Raw genomic sequence first — 8,880 nt, 5'->3', positions numbered from 1 at the left:
GTCTGTAGAACTTAAACCTGACTTCTGCCAGGGAGGATACATCATCACTATTTCTACAGAAGTCCTGAGAAGTAACCCTCTTCCTGAAGTTATTCAGCATGACAGTCTGAATTGACAGAATGTGCAAGGGCCTGCAGATGGACTTCTGGACTTGACACTGATTTGAAGTATGGTTTTGGACTTTCCAGTGTTTGAGGCTTTTTTTTAGGCACTGTGGGAATGAGATGGTGTCCTGGTGGTGTAGTCTGTAGGTATTTGCAACTGCTGATTCCGAAGCAACCCTTTCCTGGCAGTCCACATCACTCCTTGAGAAGAAAATCTCCTTCCATGTGATTAGCAGCCTCAGAAACTCCCCAGAGAGTTAGCTATTAGTCATTTCCAACTGACAATGATGAGTTGAATTTATAGAAATGAATTTCTCACATCGCTTAGAACATACCTGAAAAGTGGCAGAATCCCTAGGAGTTCTTTTGTTCACCTCTGAGATTGCAGTACTGTGATAAAAACCCTTTCTCATTGATGTAAAATTGTCTCTCTAAAGGAAGAAACTGAAGGGAGTCATTTGGCTCAGCTGCAAAAGGGGTAGTCTCTCAAGAGTTCATCTCCCTTCCTCAACTCCCCTCCGCCCCCCCCCCCCATATAACTTTGTGTTTAAAGGAGAAGAGTGACAAGGCTTGTACCTGTAACCATATCAGCCAGTGATAGGGGGTCTGAGGAGTTTTCATACTCAGAATATTAGATTCACATTTGCTAAGACTTAGGTTGCAAACAGGGCACAAGCACTAATTGGTGGTTTCCACTAAGGGCAAGATAATACTGCCGTGGTCATTGTTGTATACCTTAGAATCAGAACTGACTCTCCCGTGAGTTTTCACAGGCAGTTAATTGCACGGGAGTAGATTTCCCATCCTTCTGCAGATGGCCTCAAACCAAGTGCCTTTGGAATTGCAGCACAGCTCTTGCACTAGGCCACCAGAGCTCCCTGACCTGGTCTTTACATACTTTATTTATTAGTAATGCTCACCAAGATAGTTAACATTTTGAACATTTGTATGTATGAGCTTGTCTCACACATACTTAATAATTCTGATGACACCAACTACAGAGGAAAAATTCTTAATGGTTGTGAAATTTTTAAGTATTTGAACCAGAGAAGTCACTGTGCAAAAGGTGGTAAGTTTGGATCTAATTTAGTAGCTCATCAAATTCACCCCCACTCAAGGAGAACAAGAATCTTGGAGATGGAAGTTTTTAATAAAGGGGGATATCACAAAATCACACGTGAGGAGTCACCTAGAAGCCTCTTACACCAAAATCTTTAGAAGTTTACCCCTTGCCACATTCTAGGTTATCTAGGAAGGTATGAATTGACTTAGTGAAAAATTCCATATTTCTTGGCATAAAATTGTGGGACACTTCAACTGACTTGAAGAGATCCATATTTATTCTCATCTCAAAAAGTGGTGCAACAGTATATGGAAATTATGGAACAATATCTCAAGTAAAAACTGGCTGGAATGGTCTTCTAAAGTCTGCAGTGAAGGACTCTCCAAATTATTGAGGAGTAATGTCAGTTTGAGGACTAAGGTACGTCTGATTCAGGCCATAGTCTTTCAGCTTACTTGGTAGGCATCTTAGAGCAGGATCATGAATAGGGATAAAAGAATTGATGTCTTTGAGCTGTTGTGGTGGAGAACACTGAACCCATGGACGGCCAAAAAAACCCCCCAACATCTTGGAGATGGTGTAGCCAGAGTGTTTTGGAGGCAAAAGTGATGAGGCTTTGCCTCACATACTGCGGGCATGTTTCTTAGAGGACAAGATGATGATCATGCTGGAAAGGGTAGAGGATCAGCGGAGAGGATACCCTGGAGCAGGTTGACTGACAGTACTGCAATGAGCTCTTCTATGTCAGGAAGTATGAGGATGGTGCAGTAAAGGACGGGGTTCAAATCTTTTGTTCATAGGGTCACTATGAGTCATACTCGATGACACCTAACAACTAAAAATTTTTTGGTTTTAAGGTACTTTCCATGCAGAGTGAAGCTCTTGCTTTGCTGACCTGAATGCAATATTGGGAAATGCCTTTGGTCAATGAGGTGTCTTGCATGATCAACTGGGCTTTACAGATCATAGTTCAAAAGAATCATGCAATCCTCCTACCACTGTGATAACTCTTGTGCCACTCACCAATTCTGGGTTTTGGGGTTTTTTTATTTTTGTTTTTCAGGATATTATTTAAGACATTTAAAAAAATACATAAATGAAGACACAAACTGCTTGTTGACACTATTTGTCTTATGTGAAAACACCTATTTTAAAAAATCCAATTTAATTTTAATTTAAAATTCTTGCAGGAAGACAAAGAAATATTAGAATGAAATGTGCAAGGACCTGGAGTCAGAGAATCAAAAGGGCCAAACTCAGCATTTCTTAAGCTCAAGGAACTGAAGAACAAATTCAAACCTCGAGTTGCAATACTTAAGGATGCTCTAGGCAGAATAGTAAATGATCCAGGAGGTATTTAAAAGATGGAAAGAGTATACAGAGTCACTGTATCAAAAGGAATGGGCAGACACAGAAGAATTTCATGAAACAACATGAGCAAGAGCCTATAATGAAGTTCAAGCTGCTTTGAAGGAATTAGCAAAAAAATAAAGCCCCAGGAATAGATGATGTACCAATTAACATAGTTCAACTAACAAGCACTGCCCTGGATGTGCTAACCAAGTTGTGCCAGGAAATCTGGAGAACAACCACTTGTCAACTGACTGGAAGAACAGTATCATTGATTTCACATGCAAACAAGATTCTGCTGAAGATTATAAAAAAATGACTGGAACAGCACATCAGCAGAGAACTGCCAGAAGTGCAGGCTGGGTTTCGAAGGGGTTGTGGTACTAAGGATACTGTAGCTAATGTTAGATGGATCTTAGCTGAAAGCAGGGAATACCAGAGGAATGTATATCTGTGTTTCATTGACTATGCAAAGGCGTTTGACTGGACCATAACTGTGGCTGACTCTGAGAAGAATGGAATCCCAGAACACTTGATTGTGCTAATGTGAAACCTATACTTGGACCAAGAGGCAGTCATCAGAACCCGGCAAGGAAACACTTCATGGTTCAAAATTGGGAAGGGTGTACGCCAAGGATGTGTCCTATCTCCGGACCTTTTCAATCTATATGCAGAACGGATTATTTGGGAGGCTGGGCTGTAAGAGAAGTGTAGCATCAAGATTGGTGGAAGATCCATCACAATCTGCGTTATGCAGATGACATAACCCTGCTTGCTGAAACTGAGGAGGACTTGAAGCACTTGCTGCAGAGGGTCGAAAACTGCAACCTTCAATATGGATTAAGGATCAATATCAAGAAGACAAAGATTCTCATCACTGGGCCACTTGGCAGCATCAGGATGGATGGTGAAGAGATTGTTAACAGCTTGAATTTGCTTGGGTCCACAGTCAACACCAGGAAATTAAAAGATGTATTGCAATAGGAAAGTCTGCTGTTAGGGATCTCTCCAGAGTACTGAGGAGCAGTGGTGTCACTCTGGAGACTAAAGTGTGCCTGATAACAGGCCATGATCTTTGCAGTCACTTGCATCAGAAAGATGATGAACTAGGGCACATAGAAGGAGAATTGATGCCTTTGGGCTGTGGTGCTAAGAAAACCAACAGGTTCAGCTGGAGAGGGTCAAGCCAGGCTTCTCCTTGGAGGCAAGGATCCTTGGACTTTATCTGACATACTTTGGACATGTTGCAAGGAGTCCTTGGAGAGGGGCATCACGCTTGGGAGGGTGGAAGGACAGCACAGGAGGGGAAGACCCTCTATGAGGTGGATTAATTCAGTGACTGGGGTAATTGAAGTGGGTGTGTCGGAGATAGGTGCAGGACAGAGCAGGGTTTAGGGCTGTTGTACATAGGGGTGCTATGAGTCGCAAGCGAATTGACAGCACATAATTCCTTTTTTGTAAATTGGTTTACTTAAAAAGTTTGTATACATTGTGTTCTGTACAAACATTTTAAAAAACAGCCTGTGCAGCAAGAGGTATGTGTCTAAAGATTAAAAATGAATCAATAGTATTGGATAACAATTCTCAATTTAGAAGCTGTCTCAGGTTGAGGAGCATTTTCAGGTAATGTAACAAGAAAAATACTGATTTTATTAATTGCATCCACTCACAAGCTAACCTAAGATCACCAGATGGATAAACACAATGAAAATTTTGTTTTTAATTGAAATAATGGTAAAGGGAAAACCATATAGCGATTTCTGCCTGGTTAAGAGGTGACACCATATGTGGGGTTCACCTTTTGAGTGGCCATTTGCAGTGCAGCTCCAGTGATCTGGGTTTGTCTATGACTTGGCAGTATGGTTGCTCTTCTCCATAATCCCAATAATCTATGTTTGGCAGTCGCCTTATTTGAGACTTATCTCTGCACAGAAACAAGCAGTCTGCTCACTCAGTAAACAGAAGACCATGCGTGAGGCCAAACATGTTTCCACAGGCCTTGTTCATGGCTGCCATCTTGGCCAAGACAGAGAGGTTGTGAATCACGAAGGATGCTTAATTCCTCTGTTGCGTGGCCATGTTCTGTGGGGACCCTAAATTCCAAAATGAATTCTGCATCTTCCTGGGAAACCACTAGTTTAATTTTATTCCGTTATTCAGGAATATGCAGCCTCTGATGCACAGCAACTGCTACTTGAGTACCCAGGGGTTTTGTCAACACAAGCATGTCTCTTGGCACTGCATTATCTGGCATGATAAATTCATTAGGTTGGCAGGCAGTTGTAGCAATCCTCTCAGAACCATCCAGAGTTTAATACTGTTTGGCCACCTATTACAGATGTCCCTGCTTCCCAATGCTGCATCTTTAAAATTCTATGATTAGGGGCATCACTTTCTCCCTGTCAGTAATTTGATTACTGATTCCAAGAAGCAGCAACAGTTTTCACATTGACTCCCATTGGCATATGCTATCCTTCCCATCATATAAGGGCCATCTACAGTAGGACATACTTTGGGAATATTAAGGAGAGGCTGCTCTTTGGAGAGGGACATCATGCTTTGGAAGGGTGGAGGGGCGGAGAGAGAGGGAGATCATCGATGAGATTGATTCAGTGACTGTGGTAATGAATGTAGGTGCGTCGGAGACAGTAAATTTGGCAAAGGATAGTGCTGTTAGACATAGGGTCACTCTGACTTACAAGCAACTCGACTGCATATAACAACAAAAATGACAAATGGAATCTGGTCTGAACTGAGCAAAGACCACCGTGCCTTAATGGAATGACACCAGTATTTAATCTAATGCCTAGCCCTGGGATAATCTCCAGGAAACTGCTCATAATTTTGGAAGTGGTTCTCTTGTAAGGATTCCAGCAATTTCTGTACACCATCATATGGTATGTTGCAGACTCTTGCCCTCCTCATTACTCTCTAAATGAAAGGGCTCCCACACAGACATGGTTCTTGGGTGCTCACACCTCCAAGGCTAGTGCCTTCCCGCCTCCTAATCAGCTGGTGTCTTTACAGATCCACCAGGGCCTGGGCTTCGGCACATCTCCCCAGGCAGAGCCATTTCCACCCACCTGTGGCCACCAGCAGAACTGCAGCCCACATCACCCAAGCAGCGCCCAGATGGCCCCGGCCAGGAAACTGAAGTGACATCCATGGCACACTGGGGGCCCTGGGAGGACCCAGCTGGACTCATAAAAGCGTGGGCTGGCACCTATAAAGTATTTTTTTAAATATTTTTTTTTATTTTATTTTATTATTTTTGTGTGCGTGTACCGTCAAATCAGATCTGACTGGTACAGGAGGAGATTGCCCCTCCTTCCCTGGCAGAGCATCTGGTGGATTCGAACCGTGCACCTCTGGGATTGTAGTTGCAGCTTCTTGCCACTAGGCCACGTTGCATAATGTTCCACTTTGTGAATCTATTATTCTTTTTTACAAAGGAATTAATTATATAAAGCAAACATGAGAGAACAATGATCAAAAGGCAGAAAAGTTTGGAATTATTTGTTACAGAGATGACAGGACAGATATATTCTTAATATTTTACTTTAAAGATGAAAGTATTTAAAAATCATGATCTAAGAATTTGAGATGCCTAGTTTATGGGGAACTCTGATAGCCTAATTTATAGGGAAATGAGACTATATACAGACATATATATGCACATAGTAGTTGTTGTTAGGTGCCGTCAAGTGGACTACAACTCTTAGCAACTCTATGAACAAAATATCTGATCCTTGTTCTATCCTGTGTCACCCTCAGACTTTCCGATACAGAAGAGCCCATTTTAACAGTAATGGTGTCAGTCCATCAGGTTGAGGGTCTTCTCTCCTTCGCAGACTTGCCACCCTTCCCAACATCATGTCCTCCAAAGAATAGCTACTCCTAACTTGTTATGTGCCATCGAGTCGCCTGTGACTCATAGCGACCCTATGTATAACAGCCCTTATCCCTGCACTGTCCTGTCCAATCTTACTGTCTGACACACCTACACCCAGTACCCCAGTCACTGAATCAATCCATCTCATCGAGGGTCTTCCTCCCTTTGCTGTCCTTCCACTCTCTCAAGCATGACTAGCAACATGCCCAAATTATGTGAGGTGAAGCCTCATCATTCTTGCCTCCAAAGAGCACTCTGTCTGCACCCTCTCCAAGACATACATATTTGTTCTTTTTGCCATCCAGGGGACGTTCAGTGCTCTTAACCAACACCACAGCTCAAAGACATCAGTTCTTTTTGTCATCCTTATTCACTGTCCAGCTCTCATACATTGCATGTAATTGGAAAACCATGGCCTGAATCAGACGCACCTTAGTCCTCAAACTGACATCATTGCTCCTCAATAATTTGAAGAGATCCCTAACTGCAGATTTTCCCAGTGCAATGCATCTACTTATTATTGTGGATCCAAGCAAGATGAAGCTGACACTTTCAATCTCCTCTTCATTCATCATGCTGTTGTCCATTGATCCAGTGATAAGAATCTTTGTTTACTTGGCATTGAGATACAATCCATACTGAAGGCTGCATTCTTTGATATTCTGCAACAAGTGCTTCATGTCCTCACTTTTAGCAAGCAAGATTGTGTCATCTGCATAATGCAGGTTATTGATGAGTCTCCCTCCAATCCTGATGCCACACTCCTCTTCAAATTATTGAAGTTCAGCTTCTCCAATAATTTGTTCAGCATACAGATTGAATAGGTATGGAGAATGAGTACAATCCTGACACACTCCCTTCTCAATTTTAAACCATGGAGTGTTAATCTACCTGATCTGTGTGCACAACAGTCTCCTGGACCAGGTATAGGTTCTTCATGAGCACAATTAAGTGCTCTAGGATTCCTATTCTTCTCCATGTCAGCCACAACTTGTTATGATCAACACAGTGAAATGCCTTTACATAGTCAATAAAGCACAAATAGACATTTTTCTGATATTCCTTACATTCAGCCAAGATCCTTCTGAAATCAGCAATGATATCCCTGGTATGACAGCCTCTTCTAAATCCTGCTTGATCTTCTGGCATTCCCCCTGTTTATGTACTGTTCCAGGCATTTTTTGAATGATCTTCAGCAGTATTTTGCTTTAATGTGATATTAATGATATTGTTGTATAGTCTCCACATTCTATTGGATCACCTTTCTTGGGAATGGGAACAAATATGGACCTCTTCCAACCCATTGGCCAGACAGCTGTCTTCCAAATTTTCTGGCATAGACTCATGATCACATCCAAGGCTGCATCTGTTACTTAAGTCAATTGATATCCCATTGATTTTAGGGGCTTTATTTTTTGCCAGTGCCTTCAATGCAGTTTCCACTTCCTCCTTTTTTACCATTGGCTCCTGTTCATATGGTACTTTCTTGTTGCTGTCCATTTGCTGGCAGGGAACAGCGACACCCTGAAGGTGATAAGTGTGTCTGAGACACACCACTCTGAGAGCGCTGCAGAGAACCTACTCAACTTTATTGGGGGTTGAAGTGTGCTTATATACAAGTGAGTAAACCAGAAGACAGGATGGGGTGGACTTGTAGGTGTGGAGTATGCAGACTGGACAGAAGAAGAACCTCAGCCTAGTGCAGACCACTCCCAGCTCAGTGGATGTGGCAGCCATCTTCCTGGCTGACAAGCTTTCTCAGCCAGCACAGCCAAACATCGGAGAGGAACTTGAAGCATGGCTTCAGAGGTGCACTCTTCTCTGTGGTGGGGAAGGGCTCTGGGTCCTGGTTGGCTCGCCGGAGGCCTTTTGATGGGAGCCAAGGGGAACTTGAAGCATGGGCGGACCTGTAGCCATGTTGTAATTCATTTGGGCCCTTGTGCCTGCAGCTCTCAGGCATGATTGATATTTTTTTTAAATGAACACTTCTAAGTGTTACAGCACTCCTCTGTCATTTCTCTGTATTGAGGTAACTAGGGATTGCTGTTATACTAAATGTTGTGCCATTGCTCTGTCAAGTGTCATAATGGTTACAAATGGTTGACAATATCTGGTTAGCTAACAGATTAAGACAGGCTTGGAAGCAGGAGGGGCATCCACTTCCGGAATAGTTTGCCTCTGGAAACCCTATGAACTTGACGAAAAGATGGAAGTTACACAAGTGCTCAGGTCTTTCGTTCATAGGGTTGCTACGAGATGTCTATGACTCAACGGCACATAACAACAACAACAACATGGGCCAGATAGTTTTGCACTATCCGGAGCTAGGCGATTTGCCCAGGTCATGGGCCTCCTTTTCCTTCCCAGTACTTCCTGATATTTTTCAGTGTCAGTTAGTTCTTTTTGGTACAGTGATTCTGTGTATTCCCTCCATCTTCTTTTGATATTTCCTGGGTTATTCAATATATTGC

The 8,880-nt window shown here is 42.6% G+C and overlaps 1 pseudogene; it reads right to left on the bottom strand.

Moving 5' to 3' along the window:
- Nucleotides 1–4,468: 4,468 nt before the first annotated feature.
- LOC102844591 lies at nt 4,469–5,442 on the bottom strand (annotated as a pseudogene).
- Between the last annotated feature and the right edge of the window lie 3,438 nt (nt 5,443–8,880).

Source organism: Elephantulus edwardii, unplaced genomic scaffold (assembly GCF_000299155.1).
Source record: "Elephantulus edwardii isolate Elephantulus edwardi_28Jun2011 unplaced genomic scaffold, EleEdw1.0 scaffold00292, whole genome shotgun sequence".
NCBI lineage: Eukaryota > Metazoa > Chordata > Mammalia > Macroscelidea > Macroscelididae > Elephantulus > Elephantulus edwardii.
Note: the sequence above shows the minus strand (reverse complement) of the source record. Positions and strands in the feature narration are given on the sequence as shown.